This window comes from Schistocerca serialis, chromosome 2 (genome assembly GCF_023864345.2).
Source record: "Schistocerca serialis cubense isolate TAMUIC-IGC-003099 chromosome 2, iqSchSeri2.2, whole genome shotgun sequence".
Taxonomy (NCBI): domain Eukaryota; kingdom Metazoa; phylum Arthropoda; class Insecta; order Orthoptera; family Acrididae; genus Schistocerca; species Schistocerca serialis.
In genome coordinates this window covers 105,135,822-105,157,282 of record NC_064639.1, presented here as the reverse complement: position 1 = coordinate 105,157,282, position 21,461 = coordinate 105,135,822, and the positions used below count along the sequence as shown (strand labels likewise).

Below are 21,461 nucleotides of genomic sequence, written 5' to 3'. Positions count from 1 at the left end.
ATTCTACACACCAGCATGAATAGTCGTTATCGTGCTTCCCTCAATGACTTTAGAAATTCTGATGGAATGTTTTCCATTCTTTTTGCCTTATTTGATCTTAACTCTTCCAAAGCTCTTTTAAATTCTGATTCTAATACTGAATCCCCTATATCTTCCCTGTCGACTTCTGTTCCTTGGTCTGTCACTTCATCAAGCAAGTCCTCTGCATTTCTCCGTCTTCTGCCAGTATCGTCGCTAGAATTATTCGCCATACGTCTTTGCTTCCCTTATATATCTTGTCAGCACAGACGTCCGCAAGAGAGGCGGCAAAAGGAGGCCCTGGAATCTAGGGGAATGGACTTATTCATTATAGAATTCTAACGCGTCTCTAGCAATGATTGTTTGCAATTCTGCTGATCAGCAGAGACAGCATTTCGGAACGCTATGGGAAACATTGTGGGCAACGGCCTTGCCGCAGTGGATGCACCGCTTCCCGTGAGATCACCGAAGTTAAGCACTGTCGGGCGTGGTTGGCACTTGGATGGGTGACCATTCTGGCCGCCATGCGTTGTTGCCATTTTTCTGGGTGCACTCAGCCTCGTGATGCCAATTGAGGACCTACTCGACCGAATAGTATGCCGGCACGGTAGCTCAGCGTGTTCGGTCAGGGGGTTAGCTGCCCACTGTAATAAAAAAACTGAGTCAATCGACCAACAACGAACATAAAAGGATGTCTTACGACGTCCGCCCCGAGCAGATGCAACGAACAGAAGAGAACAAAATGAGATTAAAAAAAAAAAAAAAAAAAAAAAAATAGTAGCGGCTTCGGTCAAGAATACCATCATAACGGCCGGGAGAGTGGTGTGCTGACCCCACGCCCCTCCTATCCGCATCCTCCACTGAGGATGACACGGCGGTCGGATGAACCCGGTAGGCCACTCATGGCCTGAAGACGGAGTGCTTTTTTTATGGGAAATGTTGTGGCCTTATCAATATTAATATTAATTTATTTGTTTGGTTGTCACTCTGTTGACGGGTTATTTCAGTTTTCTTGGCTTGGCTGCGGGTTCGGAACTGTCCTGGAGTCTAATTCGAGGACTATTAATAGGGCACTTTTTTGCTGATAATTTTTATTTCTCTTCAACACGATTTTCTCTATCATCCAAATTTTCTTTTCTGGGCATATACTTTATTTCTTGTGTTAATCTAGATATTGTTATAAGAATAAAAATTATTTCGTGAATAACTCATTGCAGACTCTCAAGATTATTATAAGTATATAATTCCTGATCGTTGAGTCAAAAAGTCGTAATTCTTATTTATACTGACAATATAAAACGATGTATTTTGTATGTGCTGATGCAATATGAGTACAATTTAAGCATCAAACTAATCCTTTTCCCTTCAGTGAATGCTTGGTAAATAACTGCTGTGTATCTCTTAAAAAATTCATTTGTTGGGGCACGATAGGTGCTCAGATTCGTCAAATCAATTATGTCAAAAACGGACATTTTGAGATTTTACCCTCTCTTGGATAAATTTCTGCGGTCGCTTATGCCCGTAAGTGTATGAGACAGGCTTAATGTCCTCAGAAGTCAAGAAAAATGTCATAATCTCAATATCATGGAAGTTATACCAAGTTATCAACATCAACAAAAGTGTAATGACAGCAATAGAATGTAGTCGAATTAAATGAAGGCAAGATGATAGAAATAGATTACAATACGAGATACTAAAGGTATTAGGCAGGTTTTGCTATTTAAGCATCAAAATAAGCAAGGATGATGAAATTAAATGGTTCAAATGGCTCTAAGCACTATGGGACTTAATATCTGAGGTCATCAGTCCCCTAGTTAAACCTAATTAACCTAAGGACATCACACACATCCATGTCCGAGGCAGGATTCGAACCTGCGACCGCAGCAGAGCGCGGTTCCGGGCTAAAGCGCCTAGAACCGCTCGGCCATAGAGTCGACATGAATATAAAGAAGGCATGAAATGTATACTCGGAAAAGCAAGATAAAGATCCTTTAAAGAGAAATATGTTGATTTCTATTATGAAATCAAGTATCAAGGGTTATTCTCCGAAAGCAATTGCCTAGGATCTGTCCTTAGGTTGATGTGAAACTTGTACGATAAACAGTATAGATAAGAAGAGAATAAAAGCGTTTCAAATGTGGTGCTACAAAAGAATACTAAACATTAGATAGGTAGATCGAATAACTACTGAAGAGGTGCTAATTCGAATCATGGACAAAAGAGCTTTATGGTAGGCACTCAATTTGACAAAAAGAAAGAATAGATCGATAGGACGCATCCTGAAGCATCAAGGAATACTTAATATGCTAATCGTGGGTAGCAGGGCGGAAGTGGGGCAGATGAAATTGTTATCACATTAACTTATTCTTCCATCACTGGCGTGAGAAGTTAATAACTGTAAATCAAAAACACAAAACTGGGTATGTCCCACGAACTTAGTTTATTTAGTTAAGCGGTTTACGGCTTTCAGGGTCATTATCAGAATCTAATTGACTGTTGTCATCAGAGACAATACAGTACTGGAGAAAAACACTGTAAAAGATACTACACTTGTGCCTGAAAAGGTATTACTTCTGGATGGTGATGTAGAAACAGAGTAAACGATATCACTGAGAAAGTAAAACAGGATATATATGAGCTAAACTGTATATCACACTTACTGTAAAGAAGAATGATGTATGATAAACAACAAAATATATAGCAATTTGGGAGAAACTGACGACCACAATTGAATAAATAATACAATGAAAATGGAGGAACATACCAGAGCAGACAAAGTGAGAAGAAATAGAAAAATCTGAGGTTTACTTGCAGTTTTGGGAAGAGGAAATACTAACTTTTAACTGATCAATTATTATTGAATGAGGACTGTATGTCAGGTGTTTATTTATCTCTGGGCTTCCAACAAATTCAGTTTTCGTCCTTTGTTTGTCAAGTGGCGGGCATGGGAATGTAGTTGGCAGCTGTGACCTTCAATCAGTACATGTTCAGGAAATGTGGAGTCAGAATTCGGCAACCTTCAGATATGTTTGTATTTTTTGTGTCCGTTTTACACAGCGTTCCAGTATGTGGTAAAATAAACTACATATACAAAAAATAATGACTTACCACTGTGTGAGACTGGTAAAGCTTTTATTTTATTTACAATTTCCACGGAGTTAGAAATAACATACTTTGGTTTGAATTTTATCTTTCTTTTAATGAAAGTGTCCCGCATTCTTGCTAGTATGTAGGATGGAGCTATGAACGAGGGTACAATTGGACAAATTCTTTCGCCTTTCCCATCTAGTTTTAGCAGACTATCCAGTCTAAGAGATAGTAGATTCATTTTATTTAGTACCTTTGCCTAAAAACAAGAAGATGTTCTTTGCAAGAATTAGTTACACATTTAATTTCGTCTTTGATTAACTTAATCTTTGGGGTGGACTTGGAAGCAAACGAGAGTCAAGAAATCATCGGCTTTCTGCAGGCAGTCACTTGTTCAGAAGCACAATAATGTTGCCTTCGTCTGAATGTGCAACAATGTTATTTTACTGATATAATTTCTTTTCAGAGTTCTTAAGAGTATGGAAATCCGTAGTCTCTGGGGTGTTATACACGAATGCTTTGTATTTCTGTAGTCCATGAGAAACTAAGTGATTTACTGTAGTGTCTTATTCACTCGTCGGTAAAAATTACTCTTTCAAATGAATCGATGCAAAACTTCAGTGACATGACCTTTGCTCGTATATAGCAAAGACGGACACGAATTCTTCTTCTTCTTTTTCATCTCCCTTCTTTCCTAATCGGTGTCACTTTTTCTTCATCAAATTATTACTATTAGCACATGTAATGTATTGCGCATGATCTGGAACCATCGCATAATTTGTCACTGGAAAAGAGCGATGCCCAAACCGCGAATGATTTGAACCCCCTGGACTGGAACCAAACTTCGAACTATCTGTACAGGTACTCTGCAGATCACACTTAAGTGCCTAGCAGAGCGTTCATCGAACCACCTTCAGACTAATTCGAATCGTGGACAAAAGACTGTCGAAAAGCGCATGGAAAAAACGAAAACCTATATCTTTCCAAGTGAGTCTGATTTTCCTTATTTTATTATGATGATGGTTTCTCCCTATGTAGATCAGCGTCAACAAATTACTTTCGCATGCGGAGGAGAAAGACGGTGACTAAAATTACGTGAGAAGATCCCGCGGCGACGGAAAACGCCTTTGTTTAAATTATTTCCACTCCATTCCTGTACCATGTCCGCGACACACCCCCTATTTCTCTATAATACAAAACTTACTGCCCTTCGCTCAACTTTCTCGCTGTTCTGCCTTAATCCTGTCTGGTAAGGCTCTCATACCGCGCAGCAGTACTCCAAAGCCGGACGACCAAGTGCAGTGTAGCCAGTCTCTTTAGTAGATTTGTTGCATCGTATAAGAGTTCTGCCAGTACAACGCAGTCTTTCTTTCGCCTACTCCACAATATTTTCTATGTATTCTTCGTAACCGTAATTTCTAAGTATTTAGCTAAGTTTACGATCTTTAGATTTGACTGATTTATTGTGTAACCGAAGTTTAAAGGTTTCCTTTCAGCACTAGTGTGAATGACCTCACACTTCCATTATTTAGGGTGAATTTCCAATTTTTGCATTATACAGATATCTTAAATTTTGGTTCTGAAATTAGTTTTGATCTTCTGATAACTTTACTAGATTATAAACGACAGTATCATCTGCAAAAAACCTTAGACGGCTGCTCAGATTGTCTCATAAACCGTTTATATAGATAAGGACAGGAAAGGGCCTATAGCACTACCTTCGGAACTCCAAATATCACTTCTGTTTCACTCGATGACTTTCCGTCAGATACTACGACCTGTGACCTCTCTCACAGGAAATCATGAATCCAGTCTCGTAAATGAGACGATTTCCATAAGCAAACAATTTAATTACAAGCCGCTTGTGATGTGGAAATCTAGAAAAAATGATCATTTTGAAATCCTTTGTCGATAAAACTCAACATTTCGTATGAGTAAAGAGCTAGTTGTGTTTCACAAGAACGACATAGCTAAATTCGTGCTGACCGTGTGTCAATAGACCCACACCTTCGAGTTAAATCGTAATGTTCGAACACGATACATGTTCCAGAATCCTGCTGCATATCGACATTAGTGATCTGGGCCTGTAGTTTAGTGGATCACTCCTACTTCCTTTCTCGAATGGTTACTTATCTAATACATGCTCACCAGTTCACCTCAGCAGGAGGTAGCAAAGCACACGGCTGGTCGCAGCTAAGCTAAAGTGTATGGTCGAGTGCTTCAATAACTTCTAAACCTAGACTGTCAGCTACTTTAGACTTAAAGTCGGAATTACTTTTATTTTCGCCACAGCAAACGATGCTGAAGGAAACTGACCATTGTTTGCGTTGCTCAGAAATAGCGTTTGAGTTGTATTTTGCTGCTCACGTTAGTATTCTTGAAATCATTTCAGCTGTCATCAGAGTCTCGACAGCGTGTTACATCTGCATGGCGAAAGCATGGTGATAGGGAACCGGTTCCTTATGCGGGATGTCCCAGTTCCCACTACTGGATGAGGCATACAGGTTTTAACCAACTCTTTGTAGAGGAAATCCGCAATGTGTATCAGGAGGCCTTGGCTAGCTTCATTGGATTTTTTCTTTCCCATCATCGACTCACGCTAGCAAGGGCTGGAAAAAAATTCAGAAACCTGTGATTCGATAGAAAATTAGGTAATATGTCTACTCGTGGGTTATTATTGAGGACGGTTGACGTCATTAATCCTCATTACTTCACCAAAGATCATTTTCATACTGTACCTATAAAGGTGAAATTATTAATCTGTCTCCTCAACAAGTGTTGTAAAAATCTAGAGCATGCTAACTTAAATGTTTTGTAAGCAAAAGGATTGTGGAAGATGTCAGACGTAGCAATTCAGCTGTCGCTCTCCATATTCCGAAGATGGCAAATTTACTAGCCCCTAACAGTAATTATAACGATTGGTTTATTTCGCCTGTGACGTGTTCTACATCCTTGAGCAGCTCCTCACTATGGACCTACGGAACAAAACGTACATCTGATCTAAGCTAATCGAGTTTCATATGCTGTGCTGTGACATGGGACGAATGGATAGCCAGTCTAAATAGTTCTTAAGCATTCACTACAAGACGATTGCTTCTTTTCTCTGGCGTAGTGTAAGATGACGAGGATTCTTTGCTCAGTGTACGTGATAAGACGCAGGTAGCGAAAAATCGACCGAAAGCTACAGAATTCATCACGAATTCGTAGTATCTATTTAATTTTTGGTGAGCACTTATTGCTACATTTAGAAACCGGGCGAAAGTGACTTGAACTGGGAAGTATCATTATTATTTGAGCAAAAATTAAAAGCTGTTTCATTTGATGCCTCAGTGCATAACACAGATTATGAATGTAAAATATTTAACGAGAAAGAACAGCAATCAATAAGTTTTAATTACATTCATTCATACCATTACCGTTTACGAACATCAAGGTTCTTCTTCAGATGTCGCGGATGAGCTTTGCCACTCGAAACCAATAATGTCACGAATAAATGAGAGTAAAGTGATGATTTCCTTCTTTCCTAGTAATCATTTTGTTTTCTAAGGTATCATTCATTATTAGAGAGCCTCTGTAGTTGAACGGCCAGTGAGCCTCACTGCCATGCAGAGGGTGACAAGGGTGGACGGAGGGTAGGGTAGGAGGACAAATATGGAGCCTCCACACGTGCATTAAGTAACTAAGTGTTCTTCATGGCATGATCGTGGATTTAATTATCACCCGTAATTAAGGATAAAGTCTAAGGATGCTTCTAGCAGAAGCGGGAACCCTCCCCACCCCCCACCCACCCCTCCCCCGAGATTATTTTTGAGCGTTCAAAAAATCAATATCACCACCGTCGGATGCTGATGTTTACCTTCGTTTCGAGATAAACAACATGCACATCATCGTGAAAATTATAAATGCATTTTAAATGTACGAAATATAAATGTGTCGTTGTCATCAAGCTGATTGTGCTAACGCTTACCGGATGCTGTTTATGCATCTTGGTAGGCGAGTCTGTCTTTTCCACAAATGGTGGACTTTTAGGTCATCAAACCATTTTCGTACCCACCTCATTTCTACGACTTCCGCCACAATTTACACTATGATTACTCTGTAATGTATAGTAGATGTCTGTGTCTAATTATGAGCTTCCTGTGGCTTCAGAACCAGCCAACAGTCACAAACACTTAAAGGTAGAATACGATCGCGGACACATGCACTTTCTCCAAGAATTATCTTCAGTTTAGACCACAATCCCAGCCCTCAGAAACTTCTAAAATGTACAATTTAAGTCTGTCTAATATACGATATTCAGTCTTACTTCACAACAAATCTTTTATTTATTTTTAATGAAATGTAACTCCCGCTCCAGGCGTTGTGTGAATGAGCTATATTTCGAGGCAACCACATTCATGCTGAAGCTATTTACCAGAGGGACGCATCGATGTTGTAACACATATTTCAAAAAATTCTAACAAATCGTACGTAAGTTCTTTGTGAGTAACTGTGTTTTGTGTTTTAGTCATACTGTATCATTTTTTTGTTCTGGTTTGTATCTCGTGTGGCACACAATGGTGAGTTATTTTTGTGATTTTTTTTGCTTGATTCATGAGAGTTAATGTAGTAGAATCACACTTGCAATTAGAAAACAGCTCAGTGCGGTACGGTATTGATCATTAATTTTTTTGTGTTTTTGCATTATAATCATGTAGACAAATAATGCATTTCCGTCTCTTCTATCACAATGAACAAACCACGTATAAATTTCAGGTAGCTCGTTGAACTGAACTAATACAAAACGTTCTCGGAATGTCACCAGGATGAGATCACTATGGCAGAGGTGGTGCAACACCTGGACACGTTTCTGGGAGGCTTTCTCCATGACGGCGTCACTTCGCCCCGAGAGAATGTCGAGATACTCCTGAAAGCATCACAACTTCTCATGTCAGCTGTCTTGTCTGCTGTTAGAGATCGTTGTGACAGTAGATAATATGAGGTTACATTACAGTAAGTCTCAGAAAGTTCATTATCAAAAGGTCCATTGTGTTCGTCTAATCGTTGTTTGCAAGGAACTCGTCACTGCCGCCTCTTCTTTACGTAGGATTAGTGCCGCAGTGGTGCAGGGTCCGCTACTTGTCTGTGCTTTAGTGTTACTTTGTTTCTGTTGCATGATCCTACCCAGTGCTCAGCCTGATGTCTGAGGGAACGTCGTAGAGGCCATCTCTCTGTAAATCGTGCAAGTTTTGTTCTGTGTGATTTATTGTTACATATTTTTTGTTGTGTTTATGAGGCGAAAGAAAGTGAACAGTCGTGTGGCGCTATTGCCTAGGAGAGGATTCGGTTCAGCGGCCTAATAGGAAAGTCTTTTTTTCCCTCTAAACGCAATGATCCCTTTCCGTACGTTTATGAGAGGTGTGTGTCATGTTTACCTCTTGGGTGTAGGTAAATAATGCACGTACGTATAGTTTGGTGTTGAATGGTAATAAGAGATAGGAATCGGAAAAATCGATCGGTTAAAATCGGTACCGGTATTTAAGTTCTGAATAACTGGAAAATTTCTGCGTTTGCTTGATCTCACAAGGGGAAGGCCTCAGACACGGCCAACCGATTCGGCTCAAATTTGGTAGGTCGCTTGTGTACAACCTAAAATGAAGGAATCTAAGATATTTTGGGTCAACACCCCCGCAATTTTGAGAAAATCATCCCTAAAGGTTACGACGAGCAATCGACTCAAAATTGGAGGGATCGATAGGTAATTGTAAATAGAGCATTTTTCCTCATCAGGTGTGGGGTCCGCAAACGCAAACTTTTCCAGAAATCAAGGTAAGAAACTTTTACAACTGCCGCTTCTGTAACCACGTGTTAAACACGAGTTCTAACTACACCATGTTCTGCAATCTACGTTAAATAGTAGGCATTGCGATAATTATGTCCGGATGAGTTCGTTCAAGTGCCTGACAACAGCAGTATCATAACACTTCCAATAGCACCAAAATTTGATACTTCAGTTTAAGACGGCTTCACTTTTCTTTACGCAGAATACAATTCTGAAATCGCCAGAACTACTTAAACCTAACTAACCTAAGGACATCACACACACCCATGTCCGAGACAGGATTCGAACCTGCGACCGTACCAGCAGTGCGAAGATACAATAGTGATAGGTTACTATTTTGTATAGAGCTGCATAAAGCTGTACAATCCAAAACCAGTATAAATGCAGAGCAATGCAAATAAAAACTTGAAAGTTTCTTAATAACAGCAAAGCTTGTCATCCGTGTCATAAACTTCAGGTATTACTGAAATTCAAGACTCATTAAGTGAATTTTAGGTCGTATGAGGGTAGTTCAGGTACATAGCGTAAGATTTATTTTTATTAATTTTTTGCATTCAAGCATAATAAATGTCTCTTCTTGTCAACAGTGATACGTTGCTCGTAAATGACAGCTTTTGATGGGAATGAATGGGTATTTTGCGTGGTACACTGGCCGTATCCCACTCTGGCCGCGACTTTACCGTTGCCTTTGTCAGCAAGGAGGGACTGAAACACAACCGAACCACAGCGACTATTCTTCTCGAAGAGTTGACATTACTATATTGAACTTGAAATGAACACATTGTTGGGGTGCACGTCTTGGCGATGAAGACCAGTATGCATCAAACTATCGTAGACATGCTTACCAAGTATAGTGTTTTCCGTCACTGCGATCGTACAGCCGGAATACAACCTTTCCACCGCCATTCTTCAACGTCGACCGTCCAAGGCGTCAGTTATCAAGGAAACCTTCTGGACACGATATCGTTCAAGCTACAAAAGTAGCTAATAAGTAATAAGACTGCAGAGATAGTCGCAGATATACGACCGTTTAGATGCTGTTTTTGAAAAATTTTGAAATACTATACTTACTTCCCTTTCATTTCCGTTGCGGTTGTAAGGCTGCAAGTATGAACCCTACTCTGTTAAATAATTTGAATTTTTCGTGCTTTCCATGGTCAGTTTGTGTCATTGTTGGCTTCTCTACATAGCTGCGACCTATTCTTTCCTACTAAATCCCAAATATCAGATAATGTCATATCTCTAACGTAGCTGTCACTAAAATGTCGAATGTGGACAATAAAGAATCATTCAGTGCGTAACGAAATTATAAGGCAAATGGAACCTGTGAAGGGTTGTTTTAACAAATGATTCCCCAATGTTATGAAGTGCTGGGCAAATACGCTCTTCGTGGCCACACAGCAATACGCTCGTTTTGTCTGCATGGAAGCGAAGAAATAAATCAAAAAGAAGGACGACCTCCCATCGACGTCGTCATCATTAGAAACTGAGCACAAATTTGGGTAGTGCAGCGTCCGAGAAAGGCAAGGCCCTGGATTCTAATCTCGGCGCAGTCTGCACCGAAGTTTCAAAATAGCACACACTCTACTGCATAGTGAAAATTCATTCTGGTATTTTGCATGAAAGCTGGTTCTCCCTCAGCCCCGCTGATGGCCGTGTGTTAGTTACAAGGAGCCCAGTTGAAGCCTGCAACCAACCTGTCTGTGTGCTAGATGCATTGGAACTATTCCTGGAGTTAAGGTATCAGGTGCGATTTCGCAATACAGCAGTAGCAATCTCGTCGTTATCCCATGCACCCTGACTAGTAATTCGTAAGTCCATCTGCTGATTCGACCTGTTGTGCCGCCATTCATCAACAGCTTCCCACAGGGTGTTTTCCAACAAGATAACGCTCGCCCACCCGACATGCTCTACAGAGTGTCAACATGTTGCCTTGGCCTCCTCGATCACCAGATCTGTCTCCAATCGAGCACATACAGGACATCATCGGACGATAACTCCAGCCTCATTGTATTGACTGACCAAGTGCAACAGGCATGGAACTCCAGTCCACAAACTGATATCCGGCATCCGTATAACAAATGGTTCAAATGGCTCTGAGCACTATGGGACTTAACATCTGAGGTCATCAGTCCCCCAGAACTTAGAACTACTTAAACCTAACTAACCTAAGGACATCACACACATCCATGCCCGAGGCAGGATTCGAACCTGCGACCGTAGCGGTCTCGCGGTTCCAGACTGAAGCGCCTAGAACCGCACGGCCACACTGGCCGGCATCCGTATAACACAATGCATGCACGTCTTCATGCTTAAATTCAGCATTCTAGCAGTTATACCGGTTATTAATGTACCAGCATTTCCCATTTGGAATGGCTTATCTTAACCTGTGGTCTTCCAGTCTTGCAATGTTAATCACTTTACTATACTAGGCAAAGATATTCCTGAAAATCGTTACTGTACATTTATTATATTTTGGTGCTGCAGTTTTTTTCAGTCAATGTAGCTGTGGCCTCGTTTCCGTACAAGTTGTAAATAACCTTTCGCATCCTTGCTATCTTCAGAATTTTAGAGGGGTGTGTTCTAGTCATCGTTGCTATCCAGAACAATATGCACGGCCATTCTCGTTAGAAGTAGATAATTTAATTTTCAGACCGTGTGGTCTCTTGAGGCTAAGTGGTAAAAACTTCCTGTTTTTTAATGTTGAAGGTGGCACCTCGCTCGGATGAGGGGGAACACTAATGAGAACGTGGGCCGCAGTTGTGCGACACGTGATACCCTCCTGCGAGCCATTATGCGAGCCCCCCTGCGCTGCGTCCTCAGCTGGTTCCCATAAAATTGAATCGTGGCAGCGGTTAGCGGGGGGAATGGGGCGCTCGTGACAGAGAAAAATATTGGCGGTGCGCCACTCTCAGCGGGGAGTGGGCCCAGTAGGGCTGTGGAGCGTCCCAACCTCCAACCTGCTCTGCCGCACAAAGGCGCCCTTGTATGCCGTCCACACGTGGTAGCCGTTTGCAGGACACCCCGCATTCTTCAACGTCCTACCTTAACTGCAAAATACGCCAGTGTATTTCCGTGAGTGACAAAGGGACCGCCTAAATACAGCCCCAACTTATTTTCGTTCGGCAACCGCAACAGCGAAGAGAAACTGTGTCTGAGCTCTAAGGAACGGATTTGTTCACTTTTGACATGTTGTTGACATGGAGTTTCAACGAACACACTAAATTTGACTACAGAGGCTAACAGCCGGTATCGACAATTCTGTCTTTCTCAAAAGCCCTACGAAACAGAAACAACATGCAAAAACGCACTTCTCAACGCTTAACTAAAATATGTAAATCAAAAATAGTATCGTATAATTCCTTAGCCGATAGCTGCGCATGTTTCCACGTCTCCTAATAGAGGACTCAATGAGGCTAATTTGTTTCTTGTTTTTATTTTGGTTCCCCAAGAATGGGCGCCAGTGGACAAAAGCATCAGCTAAAGCTTATACACATTTAAAAGAAGTTTGGAAATACGTAGAAAGGAGACGACAATTAACGATATTTAAAAAAAATAAATCGCTGAAAAATATAATATATTAAAAAATTTTACAGACTATTTTAAATTACAGTTAAAATACAATCACCCATGATACTATTCGTTGTGTACGACTTTGTAGACGGTGGTAAGGAGAGGTGGGAAAGAGGGTGGCGCGGCAACTTTCGTCAGAGGGACCTGGGCAGGAGGAGAAATGACTAGCGAAAGCGTTATCACAGCAAACAGAAAATTTACTTCAATTTAATTTCTCGAAGCAATCAAAGATTCATTGCACATAATGCAGCAACCAATAGAATCCAGCTAACACAATGTCAGTTAGGATGGTGTCTTAGCGATGAGGCTCCAAGTGCAAGTAGGCAGAGCGACTACTGCCGGCCGTCCTGTATTACGACGGCAGAGGGTGCTCATAGTCCAGAGCCACTGGAGATGTGATTAAATTGGAACGTGGCACGGGAGAGTTGGATGGTGTCATAGTGGGCAGAAGGCCTTATGTAGCTAGGTGACTCTGTATAAGCTAAAGCAGTTTCGTCTACCAGATTCTGCGCGGCCACTATCAGTGTCAGATGGAAATTTGCCAGTCTGTTATCAACATTGATATGCAGTGGGATGGTATCAGTACATACTACCGCACTATCATGCTGTTGTGTAACGGAGAATGAACATTGTCATCATGGAGGTGGAATGATGACTATCACTGTGGAGCCCTGTGGTACCACAGGCAGCGTCAGTGACGTGGAGGAAGAGGGAGAAGGAAAATGGAAGAATGGTGTGAGGTGCAGCGTTGTGACAAGTGCCAGAAAAATGGATATAACTTGGGACAGATTTCATGTTCAGGTAGTGGGAGTTAGCTGAAATATTGGTGGAAGAGGATGAATAAGGCATGAATATGCATGGAAGGTGGAATATGAAAGTAGTGGAACAGCAGGGTAGCTGCATTGGTGACCTGTGAATGGGATGTCAGGTGCTGAAAGTGGGTCTTACAATAAATATTTAAGATCCGATGGTGCTCTAGAAAGAGAAAAAGGTCTGGCCAGTGGATGACATGGTGTAAAATGCGGATTGGTGAAGTTAGGTTGATGTGGAAAGCAAGGTGGAGCGCATGTTTTACCAGGTTTCCCAGGGACTTATCGAATTTATGTTTGGTGGACATCCTGGCAATATTAGCGAAAGTTCGGATGGGATAGAACAGGGATTTATAGGTGAGGATAGTAATAGGAGGATGCAGACCCCAGGTGTAGCCTTTTAATAGCTTTAGTCTCTTTTGAGCTTTGTGCTGAATGGTCAGGAGGTGTGCCCCCCTTTTTATTTTTCTGTAAAGGGTTAATGTTAAGTACTTTACCGTGTTAGCTAGAGGGTTGCGTTGGTTGTAGATAAAGAGGCGGAAGTCTAGACAACTGAAATGCCTAAAGGTGAAGCCAAAGCTGGTGATTTGGCTTTTCTGTGGATGTACTTGAAGTTTCCATATGTCACACCACTCGGCTACGACAGTCAAGTGCCATTGTGGGGCTAGTCAGTGGCAGGACTTACGTAGCTAGGCATGCCTGCATAAGCTGACGCAATTTGCTTTGTGTGCGTGATTGTAATGAAGCTGACACACAATATTACATAAAAGTGCTTCAAATTATTACTAAGCTGTCTAGAATATTAAAAACCGCTTTAAAAACCATAACTTAATTAAATAGCGTCATCACATGGATGACAGGCTGCATCCAGTGGCGTGTAATCAGGTGACTTAATATCAGAGGCGCTGAGGTAGCGAAGGAAGTCAGTGATGTAATCAGCGAATGCTGCTAGGCTACGAGTGATCGCAGCAGACGCCATCAGGGGACGATTGGACGGCTCAGTGTTGCTAAGCGACGGCACCATCAGTGATTTATACTGATATTGTAGACATGCCAGTAATTACTTGTGGATGAGGCTGGCATAATTTGCTACGCTACAATCATTGCGTTGGACAGAAGAGCGTTGGGCGACAGAAGTGTGTACCATTTTGGGGTGGTGGAAAGATAACACCCATTAACTTTGGTAAACAATTGATGTATACAATTATTCCTGCTTACTGCTTCAGTCCCTATAGGTTCATGAAGTTCCGATAGGCGGCGAGACTATACGTAGTCTTCAAAATGGCGTCTGTAACGGGGGTGCGTTTTAAGCAGAGAGCTGTCATTGTGTTTCTCTTGACGGAGAACCAAAGCATCGCAGATATTCAGACGCGCCTACAGAATGTCAGTGGAGACCTGTAAGTGAGCACCAGCGGGGTGAGCCACTGGGCGAGGCGTTTGTCATAATAGCAACAACGTCGCGCAAACCAGTCCGATCTCCTGCGTGCCGACCGGCCACACACAAAATTGACTCTAACAATGTAGGAACATGTGAACACTCTCATTCGAGGTGATCAACGGATCTCACTCAGACACCTTGCTGCTCAACTGGACATCTCTGTCGGTAGCACGGACGCACTTGTCCACCAGTTGGGATACTGAAGGGTGTGTGCCCAATGGGTTCCTCACTGCCTAACAGAAGACCGTAAGGAGCAACCAAGGACCATCTGTTCCTGATTCCGCGATACGAGGCTGATGGAAACAATTTTTTGTCGGACATCGCCACAGGTGATGAAACATGAGTTTTTCACTTCGAACCGGAACCAAAACGACCATCCATGGAGGGGCGCCACACCGAAGAAGAAGTTCATAGCCGCACCCTCAGCTGGTACAGTCATGACTATGGTATTCTGGGACTCCGAAGCGGTTATCCTGTTGATGTCCTCCCTCATGGCGCAACGATCAACTCTCAAGTGTATTCTTCTATCCTCAGGAAATTGTTGAAGAAACTACTTCAGCGTGTTCGACAGCGCAAAAGTGCAAACGTACTTGTCCTTCTCCATGACAACGCAAGGCCTCACACAAGTTGTGCACGAGAGAAGAGCTCACAGAACTTCAGTGGGCCGTTCTTCCTCATCCGTGCTACAGCTCGGATCTCGCACCTTCCGACTTCCATCTGTTTGGCCCAATGAAAGATGCTCTCCACGGGAGTAGTACATGGATGATGGGGAGGTAACAGATGCAGAAAGCCGTTGGCTCCGATGTCCACCAGTTGAATGTGCCGTGCGGGCATACAGCCCTTCCCAATAATCTGGCGTAAGGCCGTCGCATTGAACGGAGACTATGCTGAAAAATAGGATTTTATAGCCAAAAGAGTAGGGAATAATATAGTGTGTCGGAATCCTGAATAAAATCAACCTGCTCTCATGAAAAAAAATATGTGTTGCGTTGCTTATTGAATGGCCCTCTTAGTTCCAAACATTTTTGTGCATCTGATTTAGCGGGCGAGTCGAGGTACTATAAGGTGCCTGATTGTTTGCCAAACCAAGAGCGCAGGCGTGCAGCCCTGTGAACACTGCTGTTGTCGTATTGGAAGACAGGGATGACGAACGTCAATCCCACAACATCAGAAAGCCACCTCCACATGCTGCCCGATAAACGTGTCATTGTGAATCGGTGAATTCCACACCTTGCTGTGGGCAGTAGTCTCTTGAAAGGTACCTGAATCCACGTACCCATTGCGTACAGTTCCCTTTACAATTTTCGCTTGGAAGTTCATTGACTGGAGCCAGTCCCATCGGATTTAAATTGACTTCACTGGCAAGGCATGACACTCGTCTCCAGTCCTCGTCGGTTGCCATCTTTATGCTATCACCGTTCGCATGTCCTGTTATGTAGCTGCGAGTGCTACACCGTCCCTTGTCGAGACGCTGGATATTCCATGTTGATACACCAACAAATCGGGCAAACTTCATTCATGGTATGGACATGGGTACGTCCAAACGCGATACCTTCTTTCTGCCATTCTGTCACGACTCTACGTCGATTCATCTTACGGGACTAACTCAATACAAGAGACACACACATACCTTTTCACTGCCACGACATCCGCGAGGAGTGGAGGATCACAAGACCGCCTGGTAGATGTTCTATAATATCTATAGCTCTCCAAAGTGAACTTTTAAAGGGGTTGCCAATTTTTTCCGATTAGCTTATTTACTATATTATAACCACGACGTCTTTCTCGGCAGATTTGTTGTATTACATGTTCTCTGTGGAGCTGTCGCGTTTCTTTAAAAATTCGAGTATTTAACAATACGTACCGCTGTCTTCAGAAAAGAAACTGACGGTCAAGAAGTTAAGAATCACACAAATATAAATGATGTAGTAGTGACCACTATGGCCAGAGATGAATGGACGACATTTATATCCGTTAGTAACAGTTCTCGTGCCAATGCTTTACTCATTTTGTGTCGTTATGGTGTTTCGTAATTTAGTTAGTTAGATATTCAAAGTGAACACTTAACCTTTCTTTTGCAGAAATATGAAATTCGAGAAGATTCATCAGAGCAGATTGTCAGCAACGACGCGAAAAAAGTGTGTTTAAACACAATATAACAGGTGCCAAATTAATCTTGCAGATAAGGATTAGTGGGTACCAATCAGTATTACCAGTGAACTTCAAATGAAACGAGACAGCGTATCAGTAAATAGTAATTTCATTCCTCTTGTCAAACGGAGGAATTTGACAGTTGCGCCGACTAATTTGTACACACCCTAATGTGGTACTTGTCGGTGGAGGATGTTTCGAAATATGGTTGCTTAAGACATCACTAGAGGTCAGGCCTGTACTATCTCGTTTAGCCGGCCGGTGTGGCCGAACGGTTCTAGGCGCTTCAGTCTGGAACCGTGCGGCCGCTACGGTCGCAGGTTCGAATCCTGCCTCGGCCATGGATGTGTGTGATGTCCTTAGGTTAGTTAGGTTTAAGTAGTTCTAAGTTCTAGAGGACTGATGACCGCAGATGTTAAGTCCCATAGTGCTCAGAGCTATTTGAACCATTTATCTCGTTTATGGCACTGCCAACTTAATCAGACAGTTGCACTAGCCATTACCTAATGTTCCGTATATTCACTTTGTGTTGTACGTCGCTCGTTGTTATTGGAAATTCTGAAATGAGTGGAGAGGATGTTCAGTGTCTATCACGGAATTCGAATACAAACTTCCATGACCCTGCAAAAGATCGGCGAGCGCTGTCACCATGTGTCGATTCTGCTTTCGCAGAAGCATAGATAATGGAAGTTGGCTACTTACTAACTCTGTGAGAGGCGGGGCAGGATTGTTCCCCATCCTGCTTCTCTCCCAGCGATGATCTGTTTTCGTTTGTTTACGTTCGCGACCGACTGCCAGGTTAAAGTGTCCGTACTGTATCATGGCAGCAGTGACGCCATGTGTCACAGCTCGGGGCCCACGAGAAATACGCGACCCTTAACGAGTTTGTAACGTCACACTAGTTGCCTTGCCCAACATTCATCGCAAATGCTTGACTGCTTCTGGATCAGGCGGGACATAAGGATGTGAATGAAAAGATACCCACTAAAGTTATTCACTTTGTCATCAGTTATCGAGAGCTTGGTTGTATAAACACACAGCTATGAAGGATTAAACTGCCAGAGACGGTCGCTGCAACTCGTAAGACCTGTAGTGTCATGTGCTAATGTATGTCACAGGGCCCATATATCTCGTTTGTCCCTTCGCAGTTTGGCTTCATGGAATAGTCTCTCAATATTAGTACAGAGCCGACAGGGCAAATTACATTATGCTTATCCGTGTTATTCTTTCTTTGACGGTCAGTTGCTTTCCTGATGAACAAAATGGTGTATAATGTTTTTATGTGGCATTAACGCGACATGTGTATCGAAATATTTAATATAACGACGTTGTTATTTTATCCTCAATAAATATAGTATTCCACAGATATTGTTCAGTTAATGTTTGCTGAGGCAGACAGCAACCAGCCACAAATAATGTTGAACAGCTTTGATTTCACTGCCTTTATGAGTATCATGCTTACATTGTGTTTTTTACATGGTCCATGTCTTCAACAAGATGTCAACTTTGCACTGATGAGATTATTTAAGCAGTCAGCATCACATTGTAATATGTAGGATTTACTAACATATGCAAAGAATACGTGCGTGGAATGTATAAAGTCGCAAAATTAATGAGATATAATCAATAACTACACTACTGACCATTAAAATGGCAACACCAAGAAGAAATGCAGATGATAAACGGGTATTCATTATATCACACTATTAGTGACTTGTAATTTCATTTCCGCGCAATTTGGGTGCATAGATCCTGAGACATCAGTACCAGAACAACCACCTCTGGCCGTAATAACGGCCTTGATACGCCTGGACATTGAGTCACAGTTTGGATGGCGTGTACAGATACAGCTGCCCATGCAGCTTCAACACGATACCGCAGTTCATCAGGAGTAGTGACTGGCGTATTGTGACGAACTAGTTGCTCGGCCACCATTGACCAGACGTTTTCAGTTCGTGAGAGATCTGGAGAATGTGCTGGCCAGGGCAGCAGTCGAACATTTTCTGTATCCAGAGAGGCCCGCACAGGACCTGCAACATGTGGTCGTGCATTATCCTGCTGAAATGTAGGGTTTCGCAGGGATTGAATGAAGGGTAGAGCCACGGGTCGTAACCCATCTGAAATGTAACGTCCACTGTTCAAAGTGCCGTCAATGCGAACAAGAGGTGACCGAGACGTGTAACCAATGGCACCCCATACCATCACGCCGGGTGATACGCCAGTATGGTGATGACGAATACACGCTTCCAATGTGCGTTCACCGCGATGTTGCCAAACACGGATGCGACCACCATGATGCTGTAAACAGAACCTGGATTCAACCGAAAACATGACGTTTTGCCATTCGTGCACCCAGATTCGTCGTTGAGTACACCATCGCAGGTGCTCCTGTCTGTAATGCAGCGTCAAGGGTAACCACAGCCATGGTCTCCGAGCTGATGGTCCATGCTGCTGCAAACGTCGTCGAACTGTTCGTGCAGATGGTTGTTGTCTTGCAAACGTCCCCATCTGTTGACTCAGGGATCGAGACGTGGCTGCACGATCCGTTACAGCCATGCGGATAAGATGCCTGTCGTCTCGACTGCTAGTGATACGAGACCGTTTGGATCCAGCACGGCGTTCCGTATTACCCTCCTGAACCCACCGATTCCATATTCTGCTAACAGTCGTTGGATCTCGACCAACGCGATACGATAACCCGCAATCGCGATAGGCTACAACCCGACCTTTATCAAAGTCGCAAACGTGATGGTACGCATTTATCCTCCATACACGAAGCATTACAACAACGTTTCACCAGGAAACGCCGGTCAACTGCTGTTTGTGTATGAGAAATCGGTTGGAAACTTTCTTCATGTCGGCACGTTGTAGGTTTCGCCACCGGCGCCAACCTTGTGTGAATGCTCTGAAAAGCTAATCATTTGCATATCACAGCATCTTCTTCCTGTGGGTTAAATTTTGCGTCTGTAGCACGTCATCTTCGTGGTGTAGCAATTTTAATGGCCAGTAGTGTATTTTATTCATGGCTGTAATTTTCAGCAAATGTAATATTATTTTTTCAGGATAAATTTCAGTCATGAGTTGAAAATAAATTTTATTATGATTTACTGCTTTGTTGAAACTAGTAAAGCATAACAAAATTTATTTGCAACTGAAATTAATCCTGAAAAAAATAAGAACATTTACATGCGCTCCTGTTAGCAACATTTTATTGCTTCTCTGATCTTATGAATTTCTGTGCCAAACCGCGAAACACCCGAAGGCAACTAGCGTGCATACGGTTTGCATTACTAGAAGCCTACTGCAACACCATCGGCCGGGCGGGGTGGCCGAGTGGTTCTAGGCGCGACAGTCTGGAACCGGGCGACCGCTGCGGTCGCAGGTTCGAATCCTGCCTCGGACATGGATGTGTGTGATGTCCTTAGGTTAGTTAGGTTAAAGTAGTTCTAAGTTCTAGGGGACTGAGGACCTCAGAAGTTAAGTCCCATAGAGCTCAGAGCCATTTGAACCATTCTTGCAACGTCATCTTTTGCATTTTAAAACGAGCGTTACGAAATAGGTGCACGTTGAGTTGATCCTACAAGATATATGTGGAGAGGTATGTGTGGTATGAATAAAAAGGATAAGTGTGGTACAAAAACTGATCAAAAACAAAGTTTGCTCGTAAGTAGAGCGGGAAACTGCTCATTTACAGAGAGTAAATAGATGGACAAGCTCCAAACAAACGATATGAACACCGACGTCTTGAACGTTCCGATAAAAAGCTCAGAAGAAAACAAAGATGAATCGGAACTCAGACTTAAACATAGCCTCATAATACAGCTAGATTTTCACATTTTTTCTCCCTTTTACAATGACCGTCACATTATTTGTTAATGATCTATGATGATGCAGTCACATGCAGAGCAAATCCTCTGAAGTACTTCCTTGTTTTTGTTCTATTATTAGCTTTAACTACTATAAGGCTTTAACAATCTGATAATATTCACTTGTGAGGAAACGAACAATTACTTTTTTGTGTTGATATTATATCGTGTTTCACTCAGTGTCTGTTATTGCGTCTCGAGAAGCATGTACAATTGTGTGATATCTACAATGGTGCTCATGGTACCTATTTATTGTTGTGTAAGGAACAACGTTTTGCTTATTTTATTACGTCCAATTTTATCAGACTAGTGAATCCAATGTAATTCGGCGCTGGAGTTACGCACTAATATCCCACATTTTTCGTTTGGGACTGTTGTTGTTGTGGTCTTCAGTCCTGAGACTGGTTTCATGCAGCTCTCCATGCTACTCTATCCTGTGCAAGCTTCTTCATCTCCCAGTACCTACTGCAGCCTACATCCTTCTGAATCTGCTTAGTGTATTCATCTCTTGGTCTCCCTCTACGATTTTTACCCCCCACGCTGCCCTCCAATACTAAATTGGTGATCCCTCGATGTCTCAGAACATGTCCTACCAACCGATCCCTTCTTCTAGTCAAGTTGTGCCACAAACTTCTCTTCTCCCCAATCCTATTCAATACTTCCTCATTAGTTATGTGATCTACCCATCTAATCTTCAG

General features: G+C 42.4%; 1 pseudogene; it reads left to right on the top strand.

Moving 5' to 3' along the window:
* Positions 1-438: 438 nt before the first annotated feature.
* On the top strand, positions 439-556 carry LOC126459211 (5S ribosomal RNA; annotated as a pseudogene).
* The last annotated feature ends 20,905 nt before the right edge of the window (positions 557-21,461 follow it).